The following is a 23,029-nucleotide window of genomic DNA, read 5'->3' as shown; positions in this document are numbered from 1 at the left end:
ACATGAAATGACCACATTGGGACTATCAGAAGTTTGAAAAAACTCCCTCAGCAGGTTCCATCTATAGCTTCTAGAATATTGTCTCATTAAGACCATACATGGCTTTCTGTTACAGCTGCATGTCAGAAGAAAATCAGCAGTTCTCCAAAAAACCAAACATGTCTACATTTGGCTTATGCTTGTGATCAATAAGCCTGTTACTATACAGGTTGTAGATGTAGCTTTTTTAAAAACAAAAACTGTTACAGGTAACTAGTCTCCTGAGTATTCAACTTTCAAAAACCTTTCACTGAAACTCAGTCTGATCTGAAACTAGTTCCTCTGTGGGGACCAAAGAGGAATCACTAAGTACTATTATAAGTAGCAATGTGGCCCCCTGGGATATTGCCTTCTGATCTTGTAAGGGTCCTTTTTGTAATCTAAACTCCCACAAGCATTTTAGCAACTAGCCAGAATGATTAGAGGTGTTCCTGCTGCCATAGGTGCTTTCCCAAGGTATCTAGCTAAGTCAATGTTATTTGTCTTGCATTAGCCAGTTGGGACATGCGCTGTAGTGCAATTTTCAGAGAAATTTAGAGTAACTGCAAGAGCAGCTCTGCTTAGTCCCTCAGCATTCCCCTAATTTGAGTGGCTCAGAACCATTTGTACAGGCAAACTTGGATATTCTGTATCTAGGAAGGAAGTATCACTCCTACCTAACATCCTGCCAGCTTCTGCATTTAGGTACATACACCTGTCTTCACACACAAATAGTGGGCGGTGATTTGAAAATGCAGCCTTAAAAACACCTTTAATTTGTATTGTCACAGTTCTTACTGTAATTTAGTTCCATTCCCCCTTAAAGTAAAACAATCAATTCTCACTAAGGACCAAATCCTAAAGTTATTATGGTAATTTGCAAGACTCACTGGACTTCAAAAAGTGCATAACCAGGCCCTTGCTAATTGACAGAGTTGACATGAAGTAATTAACTATATATGGACATTAGCTGTCTGTAAGAACTCCTGTTTTGTCTTGCTTTTTATTCAGCTGTAATTTTTGTATTTGAACAGAGTGGAAAGTTTTCAAAAAGTTCTAATCCAATTGGAAAAGTTTGAGAGGCTAATGTTAACCTACTGTATTTGAAAGTCATTTATGCAGGGGAAAGGCAAGAGAAATCTTCCCTGCATGATCATGAAGGTCTTGGGATGATTCCATTAGGGCAAGTTCATTTCAACCCATAATCCTCCCTTTCTTCTGATTTATCCTTTCCTGAACTCAGTCCAGGTGCACCTCTCTTCTCAGCTGGAGTGCAGTGAGCAGACTGCAAGAAGAGAGGATCACTGGCAGAAGCGAACTTCACCTCTTGTCTACGTTTTCTATCACAACAGTAACCAAGGCTCCATTCCTGCAAAGACTTCACCACATGCTTAACTTTATGCACCAAGTCTCATCTCATTGGCTTCAATGGGATTATGCAGTGTGTAAAGAAAGCACTGCTTAACTCAAACTCATTCATTCACTGTCAAAACAGTCATTGAATGGCAGGTTTATTTAGCACCAAGTGAGGCTAAGATAGCAGCTGTGGTAAAAGGGGACAGAACTAAAAGGAAATACAATAAACTGTTGGCCTTTACACTCTCCTAAAGGGGTCCCCTCATTACCATTCTTACTGCACCACCTGTGGCAGAAACCACCACCACCCACCCATGGCTAAAGTGTAGCTAGGCCATTCTCTATCCATCGTAGCTATTTGATGGACTACAGACTCCATTGCTAGTAATTTGTATAGCCTTACTTGCAAGCACAGGGCTGCTCCAGAAAATTAAACAAATTGAACTGCAGCAAGAAAGTTATAAATAAGCAACTCGCCCACTCAGAAGGTTGATCCTGCCACCTTTAGGAAACAAACATGGAATGTTTCAAGCTTTCCCTGCACAGGATTTTAACTGAAGGATTACACAGCTATATCACCAGCTCTCCTCACAGACACAGGCTTGGTGTAATTACCACAGGGTAAAGTCACTCAAACAGGCAATAAGCTGACTAAGGCTCAGAGGCCTGGCTGGATGGCCTTATGTCTCACTCAAAAAGCCCTGAACTCTGGTAGACTCAACATAGTTGATTATCTGATTCTGTCAACAGAAAAGCTTAAAGCCAGCCCAAGAACAACCCCAGCCCCGAGCTTCTCTCAGAGAGACTGAGTTCAGGGATCCATTGGTAGAACCTTACAAAAATAGGAGCCTTACAGAAATGCTAGAGGAGTCTCCTGAAATGGTGTAGTACCGCTGCGATATCACTTAAGTACAGTGTCTGCACAGGGTTTGGGTATATAGGAGAAATAGAAAACTAAAATGTCATTTATAGGAGTGTTGCAAGACTGGTATAAGAGGAAATTACTACAGCTTGCTACGTTCAGTACCTCAAAGTTTTCAAAGTTTGCGCTGAGTTTTAATGTTCAATATGGGAACAACGACCAAGATTTTCAGAAGTGGCTAGTGAATTCAGTTGCATAAATTGAGACACCTTAAAGAGCCCTAATTCCTAGAAAGGGCTGAGCATTTGCTCTATGAAAATCAGGCCCATTGAAGTGTCTGTTTGGGAGCTCCAGACAAATCAAAGCAGCTAATCATCACTGGTCACATCAGATAAACTTGGTCTGTTTTCTAAAGGGACCTCAATTCAACCTTTGATTGTCAGGCACAAACCTATGCATCTGTGCCTGTAAATTAGACAGTCAGTGCTTGAAGCTCATGGGGTTTTGTGCTTGCAAATAACTACAGGCAGAAATCTGTGCATGCAAAATTTGGAGAGTGATTTTATGAAAATGTTTCTGAAATTAAACTAAGCCTGAACGAACAGATTTTTGCAAGATGTTTGTATGTGCATGAAAATGCAGGATGACCCAGGGCTTATGAATTCCATAAATATGCTTTACACCCAGTGCTAGTACATTGGCTGAGGGGCTGTTTGAGCAGGAGGGTTGAGAGATACTGGACCACATGTATATTTCTAGGCTCAGCTCTGTCTATTCTGCAGAATGACACTGCCATCAGATTTATTTTGAAAATAAATTAGATGTGCCATTAGAGACTGTTTGCAGGTGTAAGTGAAGGAGCCATGGTGCTAATTGAAGAGGAACCATGCATATAAAACTAGACACTTACTGTGATAAGGGTGTATAACCCTTTTCCAAATAGCAGCATTAATCTTCTGTCATCTCACCCCTGACATCAACAGGCTTCCCAGCTCCATGAGCTCCTGAGACCATCCTTTAAATGCTTCCTATACCCCTAACCTTCTTTTGCAAAACCTATCTAGTTTGACCTTGTTGGCAGCACCATGCCCACCCAGTCACACATGTTAACTGCTGCTGTGATTCCTTTGGAGTTGAATTGCGAGCTCACTGGGGCAGAGACCCTAAGTTCTGTGCACACTTAGAATGCTCTCTCTATATATATATCTATCACTTTCCAGTGTCTAACCAAGCAGTCTTGTACAATTATACATGAAAGCTTCCCCAAGACTTAGCCTCAATATGCCTTGTAACACTTAAGAATGTGTCTGGTCTAGGAGCCTTGTTAGTTTCAAGAGCCTCCAACCTTTTAATAAAAATTTTTATGTTATCTGAATGCTTCCTAATTCATCCCCTTCTGTCCCTGAAAATCTAAATCCCATTTAAGTTAATGCCCTTCATTTTCATTTATAAAGACAGATACTAAATAATTATTTCCTATCTCTGCTGTTTCCTTATCTTCTGTCCTAATAATTCCTCATGGTCTCTTTCATCATTTGTCTTCAGTGCAAGAAACTTTTCTGTTAGTTAAAATATTCTGTTAATTTTCTTCTGTTTCTTTCATCTCTCTGCTTCTCTCCTTACCTGCTCCCTCCTAATTCCAAGGCCCTCCAACATTTTTCATGCTTATCCTTCATCCTACTCATCTTCACATCCTTCCTGTGTTTGTCTAATGGTTGGTAACTTGATATGCAAATTCCAGCAGGTTACCCCTTCAAGCTTTGCCTTTGATATCTGAGTAGCCCTGCCCTGCTGAAGTGTTTTGCATAAACGGTCATTCTAAAACACTGCCCCAGCCTCGCCTCACATGAAAGTAGCAAAACAAGCATTCATAGATTTGTCTCCTGGTGACCATTTGATGTATCTGATTAAAAGAAAATCTAGTTCTGTGCAGGAGACTAACTTGCCATCTCTTTTGGTGACAAAGTCATTAGAAGATGGACAAGGTCATGAGACACTACTGAAGAAACCACCACCACACAATAAAGCCTAAAGCTAGGTAGGATTGAAGATTAGACATTTATATGGATAAGCACATCCACGGTTACCTGCAAGAATTCTGATGATTCTGGTTATCAGCTACTGTTTGCTTGGGTTACTTATGCTATCTATTTACACACGGAGAGAAGGCATTGACTTGAGAGGGAGGGATGTGAGAACACTGGACCCCCACCAACACTAGCAGCTGTAGCTGTAGCTATAATTTACCAGCAGCTCCACCATTTCAAGCAACAGTGTAAGCTGTAGTATAGACTGAGACTGCAAGGTAGAGACATGGCAATAAGAACACTGGGGGCCTGTCTCCTGTACAGCTTGCACCATTGCTACCCGTGGCAGCATTGCGCTGGTTGTGAATCATAGCTAGCGTAGGCAAGGTCTGCATCTGAATCTTGAGATGGCTGGTTGAAGCCAAGGGGGATGAGAAGTGTAGGCTGTTTTAGAGTTAAACTCCCATCAGCAGATTAGGAAACAAACCATGTGTGACTATCATTCCCTTGATCACTCCGGGCTGGATTATCCCAGCCCTTAGACACACAAGGAAGAAAGAGCATAAAAGAGTCCCCTCTTATTCCCTGTTTAGCCCTGCTCAGATAAATCTGGCTACACTCCTGATCCGACTTGTTGTGTGGGTGAGGTCAGGCAGGCTGCAAGAAGAGACCTGGGCTTTAACCATTCACTTTTTGGTTTGCTTCTGAGACTGTGCATCTAAGTGCCACACTTACCTCAGGGTGTGGAAGTTAGAATTTACCACTTGGCTTACATATCACAACCCCTTCCCCAGCACCTCATGTGTCTAAGACAGTGAGCTCTTCTAGGAAGGGTCTATTTCCTCTGGGTTTGGCAAAGACCTGCCACCTTTATCCCTTTTTTCCTCTGAAGATTATCTAATTACTGTCCACTATTCATCTAGTTTTCTTCCCTCCTGTACTACCACCACCAAGAACAGTGAAACTAGGCTAAGCTGCTCCAATTTGTGGTATATATATGCCACCTTCCTCTTTCTAAACAGCATTTGGGCTTTAGAACTTTGTGGAAAGGTTCACTTTCATGCCAATAAAAGCAGGTTTGGTTTTATTAAAGATCAAAGCCAGAATTCCTGTTCAGTTTAGGGTCTGTAAAGGAATTTAGAAAAAACCTCAAAGTTTGGAACTTAAGTTATTTGACAATGGCCCTTTAAAGGGGACACTCCTTAAAAATTACTTTCTTAAAAATATTTGCTAGTGTTAGAAACACCAAAGTGTTTCATCAAGGAAAGATTAAAGGCAACAAAATGTTATCTTTTATCCATTTGTTCACTTTATGCACTGGGCAGAACTTTGTCTTGAACCATATTTGCTATTGCTCTGTATAGTCATTTCCCCCTCTTTGTAGAATGTGTGTCTATGTGCACATGCACGTAAGTAAAATCAATAGAAATGTAAAACCACAAAAACTGGCAGTGAGACTGCAGCTGTGACATCTGAAACTACTTCTAACTGCATTTCTTGAGACCATCTTTGGCCTTTTCATCTTTGACACAATCCTAAGAAATAAACATCCTCAGCTCTGCATTATTCTCTTTTGCAGAAAAACCAAATGTTATTTTCTGATAAACATTCTGACAAGAGAAAAATTAGATTAGTAATTACACACAATTATGCAGATCTGTAAGAAAAGAGAAATTAAAGTCTAACATGGTCTAGCACAGAGTTACCCCATAGGATAAATAATTTTGACTACTGACTCATCAGTAGAATTTCCTGGAATATAAACCTGTGCTGCTTAAACAATTGTACAATTAGACAGTCTTTCGTGCCTGTAATTTTTATTCTAAGGAAAAAATACATTTTTTTAAATTAAGGAAAGTAGACCTTATTTCTGCTGCTTGTACTACACTGTATTTTAGCAAATATCCTTGTTTTGTTACTTCCTAAAACAGTTACAAACATTAAGTAATGAAACCTCAGCCTTGGGAGCTATATAGGACAGAGGCAGAGAGATTAACACCCTTGCCTGGTGAGATGATTTGGGAATAGGATCCAGAGCTCAGCAGCCCAAACTTTTGACCACTAGTGGCCAGAGAGGGATTTAGAAAAGCAAGTTTCTGTGGCCTCTTAGGGGATAGGTATCTTAGGGAGTCTAAGTGGAGTAACTTTAAAATACACTCATGCACTCTAAATTACCAGCTGGTCTCCAATACATTTGAGTTTCCAGGATACTCTTAATCTGGCAAGGGGAAGAAGTGAGCTATCAACAGTTGCAGGTCAAGTTATATGGGTTATTCAGGACCAGAAAGGACTGAGACACAAAGAACCTAGGTAAATGGGCAAGAAGACTTCAAAAGATATTCACTGTGGATAAATGCAGAGATCTACCCATTGGAGGGGAAAATTTAAACTTATATCCCTTACAGGCTTCTAAATTGCTTGCATCAACTCAAGAGGACCTATGTGCCATTGTAAAGTGCGTAGTGCAGTGTGGTCAAGAGGCTAAGATGTTGCAGGGAATGGGACAGTGATTAAAATATTATAATGTCTCACATATAAAATGTAATAGCTTAAACAAGTGGCTGTGAAAGCAGCCCTGAACACAGGTCACTCCACCTACATGAGTAAGAGAATCTTGCTGCTTAGGAGAGGCCCTGCTCAAATGGATCAGCATGAGATTGGTTTCTGAGGACAACCATGCAGTGATGTAAATTGAAAGTGATAAGTAAACTCTTCAACCAGGTCCCTGCTGTGCTGCAGGTAGAGGAGAGCTCGCTGATTACCTTGATGCCACTTCCAGTTCACTGCATTGGTTTAAAATTTAACCGACTCAATACTGTACACACAGCTCCTTAACTCCCCTCCCTCAGCTGTAGTAGAGCAGAACATCAGAGGCAGCATGACATGACTCTGGACTCTTCCTTAAATCATTTTAGAAGACAAATGAATCTAGTGTATCCATGTAAATAGGCACAGACTCACCCAGCAGCACCTCCTGCTGGTCATCTGTGGGAATCAGCTCATCCAGCCTCTGGAGCACCCTCTGCAGGCTGGTGTCCTGCTAACGCTTGGCCCCCATGTCCCTTCCAGGACCCTGGTGCCCCTTTAACTGGGTGCTGCCCCCTGGCAGTACCCCCCCAGTCTGGGTCTCTCCTCCCCAGAGGAACCCCCACCCAGTATCCCCACTTCGACTCAGTCTTGGCTACTGCCTAGTCTCCATCTAGCCCCTGTTCACTGGGGCAGACTGCAGTATCACCCACTCATCACAGGCAAAGGGGTTTGGACCTGCTGCCTCTGGCTAGTTGTGGCCTGCCCCTGCAACCCAGTACCTAATAGGCCTTACCAGGCCTGCAACCTGGGGCTTTCTAGGCCGGAGCTCCCCAGCTCCCTTGGCCTTTCCCCAGATACCTGTTTAACCTCTCTGCAGCCAGTCCCTTCTCTCTGAATGCAGAGAGGGACTGTTGAGGTCCTGGCTCCCAGCTTCTTATATAGGACCAGCTGAGGCCTGAATGGGGCAGCAGCTGCAGCTGGGCCACACCCCAATCAGCCCAGCTTTCCCTGCCACAGCCCTCTCCCAGGGCTGTTTTAAGCCCTTCAGGGCAGGAGCAGGGTAAGCTCCCCCCTACAATCCTGCAAAACAATTTGAGGGAATAGAAAGGCCTCAGCAGCCAGCTTGGGCAGAGCAAGGAAAGGAGGTGTTTGAACTCCGTTATTTACTAGACACAAAAACTCTTTAAAACCATAATAAAGGTGAGGCACTAAACAGCCAGGAAAACCTAGAAGGATGTTGGTTTGTTGGATGATGGCTGGTTCCCAGAAGTCGAAGCCTTCTGCCAGAAAGTCACATGTGTGCACACCCCCTGCCCTCATGCTCTGGAATTCTGAGACTCCCTTGTTTTATTTAGATCATGAGTTCCTCAGGGCAGAAAGAATGCCTGATTCTGTGAGCCTCATGCAGGTGATTAAGGGCCTGCCTCCAGTGTGTTCCACATCCCCCTACTCTTGCCCATGCTTGATCCACAGAGGATAAATCTGATCTAGTTCACAGCTCAAGCCTTATTTTGCTCAAGCTGGAGAGGCTGTTGGAGGTTTTGCGTTCAGTCCCCCAGTGATAACTGCTGTGCAGCGTCACTTGACCATGCCACGTAATGCATCATTACAGAGATAAAGGGAAAGGAACATCCAGATGTCAGTAAAATCCATGAAGGCTGCAGGCAACTGACCTATTAAATTTGTAAGTTTGTGATTTTTAAATATGAACACTCATCCATGGAACTCCCGTCTTATAACCTGTTTTTTTATTTTTTTAACAATAAAGAGATTCCCTTGAAGTTTCCCCAATGTAAACAGACACCATAAAAGAAACAGATGTTGATTCTGCAGTGCTAACAAGGAACACTGGTCTCACACAGGATAGCTGGGGCATGAAGGTGAGGAATTATTGCTCCATCAAGGGAAGTTTGAGGGGTAGGGGCTCATGTGTCTCTGGAGCTATGGTTATTCTACACATTCAGAGAATGTGAAGAACCTGGTTTTAATACCTCAGACTTGCCTCTAGCTGTGGCTAATTAATGTTGCAAAGAGAGGGAGGTGGCAAAGTCTGGAGGGAAAGGAGCAGGAATATAATGCTGGCATCACATATTCTGCCCGCACAATTCAGGTTCACAGAAATCGAGAACAGCAGCATCTGTAGCAATATGAACTCAACTGGTAATAGGGAGCTTGTTTGCCAGGGTGACCTAAAGCTTCAGTTATTAGGCAAGGTATGGATGAGAGACATGCACCCATCTGCCCACACACCTACATAAACAGCTTTACTGGTGAGAGACTGGCCAGTGCTGCAGTACATGCAGTTGACCCAATAGATAGCAATGCAGATCCACATCCCCCACTGCAGCAAGGCAGCTTGGGTGCACATGTGTACAAGGTTTCAGGTGTGGTGTAGGTCTTCTCCATCTCCAACTGCTCTGGGGACATAGCCAGATGGACACCCATGTAGATATACATGCATGTGCACACCCCCAACTCCCATAGTTGTGCACAGAGCAATCAGCCTTCAGTGGCAAGATTTGATTGCATCAGAGAAGCAGAGACAGATTTTAGTTTTGCTGAAATGGAGACAAGAATGGATAAATGTGGGCAAACGCTGCCAAGGAGAAGGAAACCTCTTTTCCGAACCCCACACTTTCCTGTCCACCTTCCTTTCTGACAACTGACTTCCTTTCCCACCGTTTATATGATAGTACTGTCTGGAGTTCCCAAGTGAGATCCAGGCCGCACTGCTTGAGGTGCTGCACACAAACATTGCAAGATTTGAGACAATCCCTGCCCTGAAGATCTTACAGTCTAAACCAAGCATTTTCACAGATGGGTAACTATGGCTCAGAGAGATTAAGTGGCTCAGGGTCACACCAGGAGCCTATGGCAGAATCAGGAGTTGAAACCAGTTCTCCACAATCCCAGTCCAATGCCTTAAAAATAAAACCATCCCTCCTACTGCATGTCTTGGAGTGCATTTCATTCCCAAACCATTCCTGAAGGCCACTGCCGTTCTGCAGGATGCAGGGGGACAGCTTTCTGACAAAACCCCATCTGAGACTCAGACGTTTTCCTAGAACACTGCAAAATACACCAAGTACACCTGACTGCTCTGTACCAACCCCAATTGCCATTTGTACATTTGCTTAGAGTGCATTCTCTCATCTGTCCCCCTTGTCAGTCTGGGAAAGAAATCCTTGACTTCTTGAGGTCACTAACATCAGGCATGAGGGAGCCCGTGTAATTATTTTTGCAAAAGCAACTGCTTCTGAGCCCCAGCCACTGAGCACATGAGGGAGCCCCTGCTGGAGCCCTGAGCATGGACAACCAGTGGCCCACAAGGTACAGTTCAGCCTGTTCTAGATATTATGTCTCAGTGCCAAGCACTTCCCTCTCCTGCAGCCTGTTCCTGAGCTAAGCAACATCACTAATAAAAACAGACAAGCAAGGGGGGAAATAAGCACTCACCGTGTTTATGTCTATTTCCTCTGACTGCAGGAGCTGGAACACGAGATGCTTGGATGGCTGGGAGAGAGGAGCAGCATTGATGATGCTGTTAAAGCACAGTACTTGTCTCTTGCCCAGCCATCTTCTCCCTTATTCAGGTGTGAATACTCTTTATTGAGATTGGTGCTGGGGCTTGAAAGAGGAATACAAAAAGAAAAGGCCTACACCAGACAATGCATCAACTTAGGGACACGGGAACTACCAGACTCCACTGACTGTGACCAGCACCAGCTGTTTCAGAGTAAGATGCAAGAAACACTATAACAGACATTCAAGACTACTGGCTTGTTTTAGTCAAGGGCAGCCTGACTATACCCAATGCCAGGTTAGGGCCTGTTTCTCAGGGCTTCATTTGTTATTTAAGCATAGAAATCAAAATACAATGCAGCTACTCCCCTATTCTCCGACAGACTATCTGCGAGGTAGCCCACTACTCCAGCACCTACCACAAGCACCACACTGTTTCCTGTAGCTCTCTCCACTCTGAAAGAGCCACTTGCTGGCTTTATAGTCATCACCTGACCCTTTCCAGGCTGGGTCTGATCATCCCCCATACCAGGCCCAACCACTTGCTCATAAAGCCGCTCTCCCTCAGAACAGGGCTGGCTGGTCACAGGGGGCTGCCCACACAGATCCACACTCCCTCAGCAGCTGGCTTACATCCTGAAGCATGAGAGTTTTACTTTAAGCAATTGGGGTAGGGCTGTCTTTTCACTGTTTGCTGGGCAGGGGGTGTCTAAACTTTAAAATAAAGCAATTGCCGTTGAGTGTCACTTCAATGAGCAGTTTTGTACCAGGATTAAATGTGTCCACTTTTAATAAAGGTAGATAAACAAGCTTTTGTTCCACACATTTCCTTTGTTAATGCCTTTTTTGGGGGGGAAGGGAGTGCAGCTAAACCCCCCTTTAGCCCCCAGTTGCCTGTATCCACGGTTTGTACTGCATCTAGTGCACAGGGGCTCCTAGATTCTACTACAAACATACTGTGACCTTTGTATTGCAACATGGGACATTCTCATTAGTCATATCAAGGTCTAATTCTTTACTGAATTCTACTAAGCTCTTGGCCACAATGATCATTTGTGTAACACCATATTGGGGAGAGACTTTCCCCCAATGTCTATGAATCACCATCAGTGGATATCCTGAAGCCATAGGAGTAATCAGTTTTCAATTTGAACCCTACCTGGTGTAGCTCAAGATGCTAACGTAATGTACCCGTGTCCTCTACCTGCTGCCATCAGAAATCCTTGGTTGGGTTCTAGGTCCCATAATACTAGGAGTCTTCATTTGTGCAAGTGGTGAGTTTGTGCTTCCAGAGTTGAGGGTATCTGGGTTTTTATCAGCACTGTCCTGATCTTTAGCCAATTCTGAGTGTCTGTGGTGAGACATGGTGACAGTTGTGAAGTCCTAGTTAGCCATGGATTAATTATAATACCCAGGTCTCCTTTGGAAATTTACTAAGCTATTTCACTTAGATTTCCTGCAGCAGCAGATTCCACAGATTAATTTATTGATATCAAATAGCCATGATAAACTTCAACACACAGGTTCTGCATGAGAGAAGCAAACTGAATGCTTCATAATTTCCAAGATCTTCCTTCCTCCTTTGACAGAAGCCTGATATCCAATAATTAAAAAAGGGGAGTCCATCTGTCTGCAAAGACGAGGGCATAGACACTTCAATGACAACATATTTAAGGCTCTACTTAAGAAAAGAGACATTATTTCAGTTCCCATATTGCAGCCACAACCCATGATGCACTATCAATTAAGAGCAGCCATAATTACAAACGGAAAACTGCAAACCTCAGAGCAGATAATGTGTTTCCATTAGATTAAGTAGTCATAGGAATCAAAAATAAAACCTATACTTCAGCTAATTAAACCCACTCACCATCTGATTAAGATGTGTTGTGATACCATGGAAAAGTACTGAGGAGTTACTGTAAGTAAACCCAAGTGGATATTAATATTATATTCCCTGTCACAGGGAATAATTGATCTGCCTAAAGGTTAACCAAGATAATTACTGCAAGTTGACAAACTGTCAATACCAAAACCATTTGCTTGAGAGAGCAGCATTATGGACAGAGAATGGATTAAAAAATTGGCCCATTGTTACAGTCCCTGTAATCTCCCCTCTGCATGCAACTCCCACCCTGGTTCCGATGAAGCTACACATTGGCTCTTCTGAATAGATCTGGTTTCTCTTAAAGAAAATTCTCTTAATTTGATTTCCCCACCCCCCAACAGAAAAAAAACAGGAACTTTTCTTTTGTTAAAAGTGGGAGAGGGGAAAAATTCTGTTTCTCATTGCAAAACTAAAAAACTTGCAGGAAATTTTGGAAGACTAAAGAAAAACATTTCCAGGGGAAAAACAATTGGCATTTCACAGCCACTTCTGCCTTACAAATATTTGAAGGGCTAGTCAAACCTAAATACTAACCTAAATACCTTTTACAGTCTGGCCCTAGGTATTTGGGCTTCCTCAAACAGCCACTCATCTTGGTGCCATTGTCCTGACATGACTACTATAATACTGCTGGTACTACCTGCTGCAGAGAGATGGTTAGGGACACTAAGTATTGCATCCTGAATTTGGCAATTGGCTGAAATCTCAAAATCTAGTGGCTCATATCTTCACCCTGCCATCTAGTCTTTAGCCAGGAAGAACTCCGAGTCACTTCAACAGGAATTGTGCCCAAAGGCTGAGACCATGATATGGTTATTCATGACTACTAACAACTTGCTTCTCAAGCAGTGCAGCTGAGAACAAGGGGACTAATTTGTCCAGTACAGCACTGTTCATGAGGAGACAAGTTGGAGTCTTATCTGAACCTACAAAGAAACAGCTGCTGCCCCTGACAGGGCCAGATTGTCATTCCAATACTCTGAACAGAACTTTACAGAAACTGTAGCACTGCTTAGGCCAATGAAACCTTGTCTAGCATGATGCTATTCCCTGAACCAGGTGTTTCCAACTCACCCTTGGTTTGGAGGATGCCTGTTGATACAAAGAGAAGGTGTTTGGAGGAGTATCCCTCTTGAAATGAGGCTACTCAGGCAAGCACTCAGAATTATGAATTTGTATATCAGTATTAATATTCTCCAGTATCTGCTTCAGAGCCATGTTTCCATGAAAGTTGCTGCCACCAATCTCCTTTGCTGGACAATTCATGAAAAATGAAGACAGAGGGACAGACAGAATTAAAGCCAGTTCACTTTGCAGTCATGGTATGTTTTTTCCCATTATTTACCCAAGTCTGTCTGAGTTTTGGGTTCCAGGTTTGGTTGTTACTGTGGAAACCAGCCTAATACTAGTATATAAAAAGAATGAGCTCATTAATTAAAGAAATTAAAATTTGAGCTGGAACCTTGGGGAACAAAACGTGATAGGTTGTTCTCTATTTAGCTTCTTGTGTATTTAGTATTCTCAGTTCAAATATTCCATACAAAAGTAGCAGGAAACTAAACATAGGATGTGTAGTTTGTCAGACTCTCCTGCACTTTTACCACACCAGGGAGTACTGCAGCATGACAGCTCTTTCTAATCACCACTAATTAGACAAATGCAAGTAACATGCTCTCCCCCTAAGATACAACTAGATCAGCAAACGGTTCTCAGGGACACCAGACAGACTCAAAGTGAATATCATGCAAGTTTGTCACAGGCTACTGAAAGGATGGAATGTGCTGAACTCTCCTGGTATCCATAGGTATCAACTGCAAAAAGTGATTGATCAGGTGAATTTGCCTGTGCTTGGACCACAAGAGTGCCTGGGCTGCTCCAGACTCAAGATGAGGGTTGGGAATCCCCTTCCTTCTCTGCCCAGGGTAAGCATAGCTCCATTGGGAACATTTGTCTTGTAGTTTGGGGAAGGTGTCATCATAGCAAGGGTGGGCAGACAGCTGTCCAGCATCTGATTCTCTGTAGAAATGCAACCCCTCCAAGGCAGCAGCCAGCTAGACATTCCAACGCGTCACTACTATGCCTCCCTTTGTCCCTACATCCTGTGGTTGAACCTTTCACCCTCTCTCCACAGCTCCTATTTCATCTCTGTTCTCCAACTATTAAGACCCCATTGGTCCTGGTGCCTAAGGAAATTCTTGTATACCAGATTCATTAGTGTCTCATTTCACAGGCTAGAAACCCACAGGATGCCGTTCCTGGCCTCTCATTTGCTGAAAGGGTTATTTGCCTCAACTCATAACACACTTGAACAACATACCCATAAAAAACTAAGGGCATTTTTGACAACCTCTATAAGGTTTTATTGTCAGGTTTTCCAAAATATATTTTGCAGTTTCATGAACATGGTCATTGAACCAGAGGCTGGGAGATGGATTTCCATTTGCTTTTCTCCCACTGCACTCAGTCCTAACGACACAAGCTAACCAGCATCAAGCCACAGGAGCAGCTCCTGAAGTGTCCATCCCTGGCTCATGATATGTTGAGCTCCAGGATGGTACCTTTTGTCCAGCACAGGAGTCATGCATCTCCTTTCCAAATGGGGGGTGAAATGGACAGTAGCCATGGAGACATGAGCATGATGCAATTTCACCTGCTGTGTTGTATCTTGGACAAAAGTGGATGGGAATTTAGGCCGATTTAGCAAAATCCCTTAAAGACCTTGCTCAAGTCCTGTTGACTTAGGTTCACATTTTGTAATGGTATTTAGGCAGTGCTGGGCTCACTGTTGCAACATCTAACCGATTAGCCTAATGCATTTTCAAAAGTGATTAGGCACTTAGGAGCCTTAATCCCCGAGACGCTGACTCGTAAGTGTCAAAATCCCCTTTGAAAATGAGACCTAGGTTCCTGAGTCAGCTACGCATTACAACACTGAGTGCAGCAATGCCTAAATACCTTTACAAATCCAGGCCTTAGAGACTGTATTTTCTTTTAGACTGGTTCTTTGCACCTGGGACATTCACTGTGACACATGAGGAATCGGGGCATACAATATTATGCAGTTGTTGCCATGAAAACTGCAGTTTCCTGAACTCCTCTGTCTCTTGTGTATCCACCATTGCCAATGCATGTACTTCCTAGACCAGTGATAACAGCCAATCATTAAGGACTATCAGCACCAGACTAGGTCTTACCTGGGGAGAAGAGTAACTGCCTCCTAGGGGAAACCAGTTCTCTTCAATTTTCCACAAGGGGCTAGAGGTTTGTAGAATAGAAAGTTATCAGGCAAGACAGAGGTCAAAAGCAGCAGATTATAAAAGGACTCAGAAGGGGAAGGTTCAGGGAGAAAGACACAGGAAGTTTGGACAGCAGCGGGGGAAGAGGATTGACTGGCCAAGGTCAGAGGAAACTAGCTGGAGGGAGAAGGATCTACATTTCAGAACCAAGATACAGACTAACAGGAGGATGCTGGACAGTGAGAGACATCCAGGACCCCAGCCCAAGAAGTGCCCTGGAGTGGTGAGCAAACTGAGGCAGGGAAATGAGTGTAGGGTTTTACTGGTATTGTAAAAATCTTTGCTAGCACAAACAATATACAGAGCAATGCTGCATTTGAGTTCTGTGCAAAGTTGGTGTTATGTGCTATGCCTGTGCCCAAGAGAGTTAAACTGTAACCCACATGGCTCATCTGTGGGGGATTCTGGAAGAGGGTGTTTGATCCATCTACAGGGGGCTGGAGAGAGTTAGCACTGGTTCCAGGGGGCTGAGCAATGGGCCATGTGGTCAAAACGCTCAGGAAGGGTGCAGATAGAGGAACTGCACCTGAAGGGTATGCCTAGGGAACCAAGAGAGGGTCTGTTCAGACCCTGGAGGCTTAACACACATGGGATCCAGTGAGGAGATTCCCCCAGTCTAGAGTGGCCAAGAGGGGGCACTTGACTGGACCTCTGACACTCATGAACCCTTTGAGTGGGCTCTGAAGTTTCCTTGAGTGTAAGAGTGCCTTCTTTTCGACTGACTTGTATCATTTGGGCCCAGCCCTCGCTTTCTCAGTAAATTCTAATTCTTACATCCCTTCCCCTTGGCACTGCTCCCCCCAGGACGAGTGCCATTTCCCAGCCCTGAGAGCTGTATGCCATTCTGTGCTTTGCTACAGGGAGGGAGCACTCCTCCATCCCCCACTGCACCAGAAGGGAGAGACACTAAAAGCACCCCCCGTTTGGCAGCCCTGGGCTCCTTGCATAGCACACCCAGAGCAGACATGCCTTTTTCTCTTCCTCCGCTAAGCAGCCAACACTTTTTTAATTGAATAATTTAAACATTATTGATTTTTTCCTGCTGAGTGGAAATGAAGCCTCAACCTCAGGCAGATCAGAAATGATTAAAAAGTAGCCTCTACCCAGAACACTATAGATCCTATCCTTCGCCTGCATGGAAGGAGAAGTTAGGGTAGTGCACTGAATATGGTCAAGGGCTGGAGAGGGTGCAGAAGCCATTGTAACTTATTTCCCAGGAGCTGCATTTCCTGCAGCTCTGGGTCTCATCACTAGACTTCCCTTACCTCATCCGTGCGAATGGGGCTTCTGAGTCATTTGTTAGTGTTTGCATGAACAGTCGGGGATTCATGAATGGGATAGCTGATGGAGCCAGGGTAACAAATCCCCACACAGAGAGATCAGGACATGAGGGGAGGCGTATCAGTCCTTCAGCTTGCCAGAGCCCACACTGGCTGGAGACAGCAACCTCAGCTAATGTGGACAATTGCCTCTTGCAAACACAAAAACAAAACACTTTTCTAGGTGCGGCAGACAAGCTAAGACCCTGACATGGCCCACCTTGGCTCAACTATCCCAGCAGGAGGCAGCAAGGGGGGGAATGGAACCAAAAGGCTCTTCCACCCACCTTATGAGGGTTATTGCTAATAAAGAACAGTGCAAAAGGAGCCACCCACATCAATAGATGCTAGTCATGCACCTTAGGGTGCTACTGGAAAGTAGCTCAGATGCTATGGTGATGCACACATGGCAAGACATGAACACATTATTTGCATTATGGGAGCAGTCAGTGTGCTAAGTGTTGTCCAAAAATGTCAGAAGCCACCCACCTTGCACTGAAGAACTCAGTATAAAGTAGGTTACCTTTCTCCCAGTCTACATTTGTAACAATCAACTATCCTCTGTTGCTCCTTGTCCTAGCTGTCTGACTTGACTAATTTCTTACAGCATCACAGTGGAAGTGGGTCTTGAGGGATTTGAAAGAAAAAAGGGTGTTGAAGTGTTTTGCACATGCCTGCATAGATCATGCTGCAGACTACACATTGTGTCTGAATAAATGTCCCCTTGAAAGTAAAGGCTCATCTATATCAGGCATTTTTACATCAATGACATTATGCCAGTGCAAAACCTGAGCACAGATGTGGCTTGAAATGGAGCTAAGATGCAACAGACCCTGGCTTTACACTGGGAGCTTGCATCAGTCTAGTTATTCTGTGCAAAAAATCTCTAATGAACCCTCAGAATGAGCCTGCCATTTTTCCTTTCACCGAGGTAAGCCTGGCTTCAAACCCATGGCCCACCCATAGAACAGAAAGGCAGCAGACTAGCTCCTGGGGCCACTGAGGGCTCAGCAAAGCTTATCCTTCTACAAGAAAAGATGAGCCAGGTTATAAGAAACGCTGCCAAAGAAGTGATGAACACAGCAGTGCCAGGAGTATAAATTTAAGGTGCACTTTAATAGTTTTGCTATTGATCTGAGGTTGGTAATTCCACTTCTGACATTGGACACAGCATAGCAGAAGCAAAAAGGGAGCTAGCATGTTGTACTTGAGGGGTTGGTTGTTGAAGGCAAAGGATTGTTTGAATTACAATAGCACCTAGCAGTCCCAGTCATGGACACAGGACCCCATTGGGTTTGGTGCTATAAAAACCCCAGTCCTTGTCCAAGGAATTTATAATCTTCTCATTGATATGGCCCCTTTGATACCATGGCAGCTGGATGGAATTCAGGCTGTTGTACAGCTTTGGATGCCCTGGGTGCTGTTCATGAGAACTATGACTGTGCCTTGTGTGAACCCAACAGAAATCATATGCAAAACATCTAGCAAGTCATGCTGTGTGAGTGAGTTGCACATCCTGAGCAACATTTAAAGTAATAGTTTTCCAAACTAGAGCAAAACTGCATGAACTTAAACTCAAAGCCTGGTCCACAGTCACCAAAACATTTGTGAACCTTTCTGTGAATTTCAGGCCAAGTGACCCCATTTCAAGTGGAAGAAATTTGACCCCCCCATCTCACCAAACAAGGTCAGAACTTGGTGGTTTCAAGTGTATTTCATTTTAAATTTTCCAGTGCATCCAAACACCCTAAACACAGCAAATACCAGATATAAGGATGTGTATGTCAGTATATCCTTAATGAAACCTCAGAGCAGCTGAGAAATTAGATGGAATGCAACCACAAAGGAAGAATGAAAGATAAAGGAAGGACACCATTATTAAGAGAAAGTTAACCAACAAAAGAAAGGTAATACTTGGAAATTCTTATAGGATTGCTATTTTCAAAACACTGCATAGACCTTAACTAGTAATTAGTCACATTGTTATTAACTGGGCCCATTTTACAGATGGAGGAATGAAGGTAGTGGTAAAGTGACTTGCCCCATTCCACATTAAGTGTTGGTACCAGAGCTGGGATTAGAACTTGGGTCCCTCATGATTCCCAGTCCTGTGCACAAACCACAAGGTAACACTGGAAAGAGACAGCCTGAGTCCTCCAGAGCAGTGGCTCTCAACCTTTCCAGGCTACTGCACCCCTTTCAGGAGTCTGATTTGTCTTGGATACCCCCAAGTTTCACCTCACTTAAAAAGGTGCTTACAAAATCAAACATACAAAAGCAACACAGCACACTATTACTGAAAATGTCCTGACTTTCTCATTGTTACCATATAATTATAGATCAATTGGAATATAAATATTGTACTTGTTTATACTGCTCTACACTATACACTGAAATACAAGTCTATGAAATTTTAGTTTGTACTGACTCTGCTACTGCTTGTTATGTAGCCTGTCGTAAAACTAGGCAAATATTGAGATGAGTTGATATACCCCTGGAAGACCTTTGTGTACCCCCAACAGCACACATACCCCTGGCTGAGAACCACTGCTACAGAGCACTCCCCTCCTCACCAATCTTCTTCCTATCTCTTTTCAAAGCACTAGATGCACTTGGAAACAAATTATAGTTAAGGAAGACCAGAAGAGTCATCTCTTGTTTAGCAGCCACTGGCAAATTTAATGTAGTTCTGTAGGCTGTTTTGGGGGGACTGCAAGTGTTCTTCATTAAACACCCAAAGTAACTGCAGTTAAGCCATTCATTTGTCACACACTCCTTTAAAAAATACAAATCAAAGGCAGAACAACTGGAGTATTTCTCATCTGGAATTCGGATCAACTCCCATGTTTCAACACTGGATCATCTGGGCTTCTGCCCATCCCACAATCTGTTTAGTGGAAGGTGGTGCGTAAGGGGAACAATGTGAGAACAAAGAGCACAAGTTAGGAACTCAGTTGCCCACTAACTGGATTTTCTATGGTGCCAAATGCAAAAGGGAATAGGTCTCTTTCTGTGCTAGTCACTACAATGGATATATAGCCTGGGGGTTGCTGGCCCACAGCTTCTATTGACTCCAATGACCTTGCAGTTTGATCACATGCACCAGCAGGGAGCTCCTAGGCACCTTGGAAGGAGGTGGAAAGACAGTGACAGGGATGGGTTGTGAGCATAAAAGTCAACCTTAGGAGGGAAGAAGTGACAGGAGAAGGAACTGTTGAGATTGGAGGTGGTGCTGGGCAGCCTTCAGGCCTGATTTGGGGTGAAGAACAGCCTCCAGATGCAGTAGTAGCAAACCACACACATTGGGGAACTGAAGTGTCTGGCAGTGGCAGTTCTGGGCTCCAAACCTGTCCTCTAACTCACTCCCTCCCCAAGGAGGAGGGCCCACTGGGTGCCTTGGAGGGTGACAAGCTAGGCTCAACCCTACATGGCTAAAGCAGAAACTCCTGCCGGATGGGCAGCTTGGGGAGAGCAGCAGAGGGGAGGACGGTCTGCTTGCTTGTAGCAAGGTCACAGAACAGGAAGTGAGGTGGTGATAGTAAATGACAATGCTACATATACTGGGAGTCCCTCACTGGCCAGGTACTGTTATCCCTGGTCATTTACAGAGCACTAGGAGCACTTCAACAGAGGAAGATACTAGTCCCTGCCCAGAGGAGGGTTCAGTTGGGCAACCCACATTGGCTGATATTTGGTGTGAACCTCAGGGTCACCAAAAGGCCCTGATGTGCCAGGCATCAGATACTGAATAGATTGCACAGGGCTCTTGGCTGCAGTCTGCCAGACACCCCTCGTGTGTAACAATAATAAAACATGTGCACTTTCACAACAATTTTCACCAGAGGACTTTTAACACTTCAGAAGCAGAAGGCTCACAACACCTCTGAAGTATTTTACTGGCTCCATTATATGGAAGAGAACACTGAGGCCCAGAAAGGTGAAGTAATTTGCCCAAAATAATGCAGTCAGTGAGAGCTAAGAATCTAGTTCTGAACCATGGCCTGTCAGCTCTAGCTCTTAGTTCAAACTTCTCCACCCAAGAATCAGTAAACCCAACCCCTGGCCCCCTGTGCTAGTCCCTAGACCACACTCACCTCCCCAGGAGCCAAATCCCACAAGTCCTGGCTCCCAGTGCCCTTCTCTAGCCACTAAACCACACTCTTTACTGAGCTCATCTTCTGACGAGACACTAACTGTTGATGATTTAAGTTTATGGGAAGCGAGTAGCACAGGCAGCAAGGGCAATGATCTGAGGAAAGTGCTGCACAATAGGTTATTCTTTGCTTGAACCACAGTGATGGTTAATTGCTAGACTTTGGACCTGGAGACAGCAGCTGCCACTGGATAATCTTACTGGTACAACATACCTGGCACTGAGAAAATGAAGCAGAGCAGCAGAGTGCTAGCAGCACATGCAAGTTGCTTATGCCCTGTAAAATGAAGCCATATTCGCCTTTGGAGGGCGGGGTGGGGGCAGGGTGAAAGATGAATGGGCAGATGAAAGCAGAAAAGAGGCAATGGAGTGGGTGAGAAGACACAAATGATGAAGGAACAGGACAAGGGAGAGGAGGATTCCTGCTAGTACCTCCCTGTACCAGTCACATCTTAGCAAGTGCCTCCCACTGGACTGTGAGGGGATAGAGTATCCCCAGCCCCTGGTTTGGGACACCTCATTGAAGAGCCTTGTCATCATTCTTCAAGACTAATTTTTTTTAAATTGCAAAATCTTACAGAGCTATTAACTTCAAAAGAGGCTTAACATATGGCAGAGCAAGTCTCCCTCTTCCCCTAATTATAAGGCTTGCAGTAATGGGGCTGTCTTTTAAGTTACAGCTGCTGTGCTTTTGGCTTTTCACTAACATTACATCCTATTAAAGAGCTACATTAAATGCATGCAAATTGCCAGAACACACAGTGCTTCAGACCAATGAGGAGATGCATTTAGGCAATAGCAGAAAATGTCCCAGGGTCAGGCTCACCCTACTGAGAACACCGTATGAGCCATCAATCAAACTCCACTCATTAATTAACTAATTCATTAAATAACTTTATATATGAAAGCTCATCAAGGTGGAATATTGTGTTGACATCAGTGTCCTGTCAGCACTTCGCAGTACCATATCTCCCTTTCCAAGCACCATTCAGTAGGCTCTTGAGTAAGGCAGACCCAGGGTGAACATGCACATTTCCACTGGTGCAAGGCATCCCAACCCACCTGCCAGGGCCATTTCAAAACTCACCCTTCCTTCCTAGTCAGGCAGCAACTTCTTAGCCCAGCAGGTATAAGCCTTGCTGCAGAGCAGAACTCAGTAGGCAGGTCCCCTTAGCTGATTGGTTCTCTCCAATGAGAGGAAAATGCTTTGTAACCAGTCTGGAGTAACTTGCAAAAGGGAATTACATTTGCTGGGTGATTTCAAGGGGGTCATGGAGGGGACTCCCCACTAAGGTACAAAAAGAGTAAAACTGAATAGAGTCCTTCTCTAATCCAGAGAAAGAGAAGCCAAAAAACTCCCACTCCTAAAGTGCTTCTCCTTTCAAAAGGGGCTTCTGTCTCCCAGCCCTGCTAACTCAAAGCAGACCCCAGTTCTCACTGGCTGTGTCCCCCATTCTTAGAGCCATACCTTACACCTCCACAGGCCCCAAATCTGCTGTTCCATTGCTCCAGCTTTAATTTACACCTGCTTGGGGAAGAAGGGGGCAGAATACAAGAGCAGAACAGCTAAGACTTACCAGAGCAATGAAGGCTGGGGTGCTTGCTATGGGAGGATCCCTAGAATTAGTGGAATCAGGCAGACTCTGAAGCAGCAGTTCACTTTATGAGGAGCTTCCAACCACATCTCCTCTCCAAGCCTCTGCTGCACCCACCCATTATATAACTTCACTCCCACTCAGCCCTCCTGGGCTGCAGCTTCCACAGCTGAGAGCACTTAGCCAAGATTGCAAACATGAGGGGGTGGGGAAAGCACCGCCCTGTCCCACATTAACACTAATGCTTGCCCTTAGAGGGGGCTGAGCTGTGCAAGGGATTAATGCATTAGTCTTTCTGCTTTGGACAGCTGTGCTCAAAGTTGAGTCACAAGTGAAAGGAGTTTAATGGGACTCAGGCCTCTTTTTTTTTTATTTTTTCCACATCCAATCTTGGGATAGTAGCAAGGGTCTGGCTGTAGGTCCTTTGCAGAGCAGAGGACAGGATTGGGAAAGTAGCGGGTGCT

General features: G+C 44.3%; 1 long non-coding RNA gene across 1 annotated transcript in view; it reads right to left on the bottom strand.

The window, feature by feature from the left end:
• LOC123354805 overlaps nt 1–22,653 on the bottom strand; it is a 58,864-nt gene extending 36,211 nt beyond the window's left edge. The window contains exon 1 of the long non-coding RNA XR_006574890.1: nt 22,548–22,653. This is a non-coding gene — a long non-coding RNA (uncharacterized LOC123354805). The remainder of the gene's footprint in view (nt 1–22,547) is intronic.
• Nucleotides 22,654–23,029: the final 376 nt, after the last annotated feature.

The sequence above is a fragment of the Mauremys mutica genome, chromosome 22, assembly GCF_020497125.1.
Source record: "Mauremys mutica isolate MM-2020 ecotype Southern chromosome 22, ASM2049712v1, whole genome shotgun sequence".
NCBI lineage: Eukaryota > Metazoa > Chordata > Testudines > Geoemydidae > Mauremys > Mauremys mutica.
This window is presented reverse-complemented; position numbering and strand designations above follow the sequence as displayed.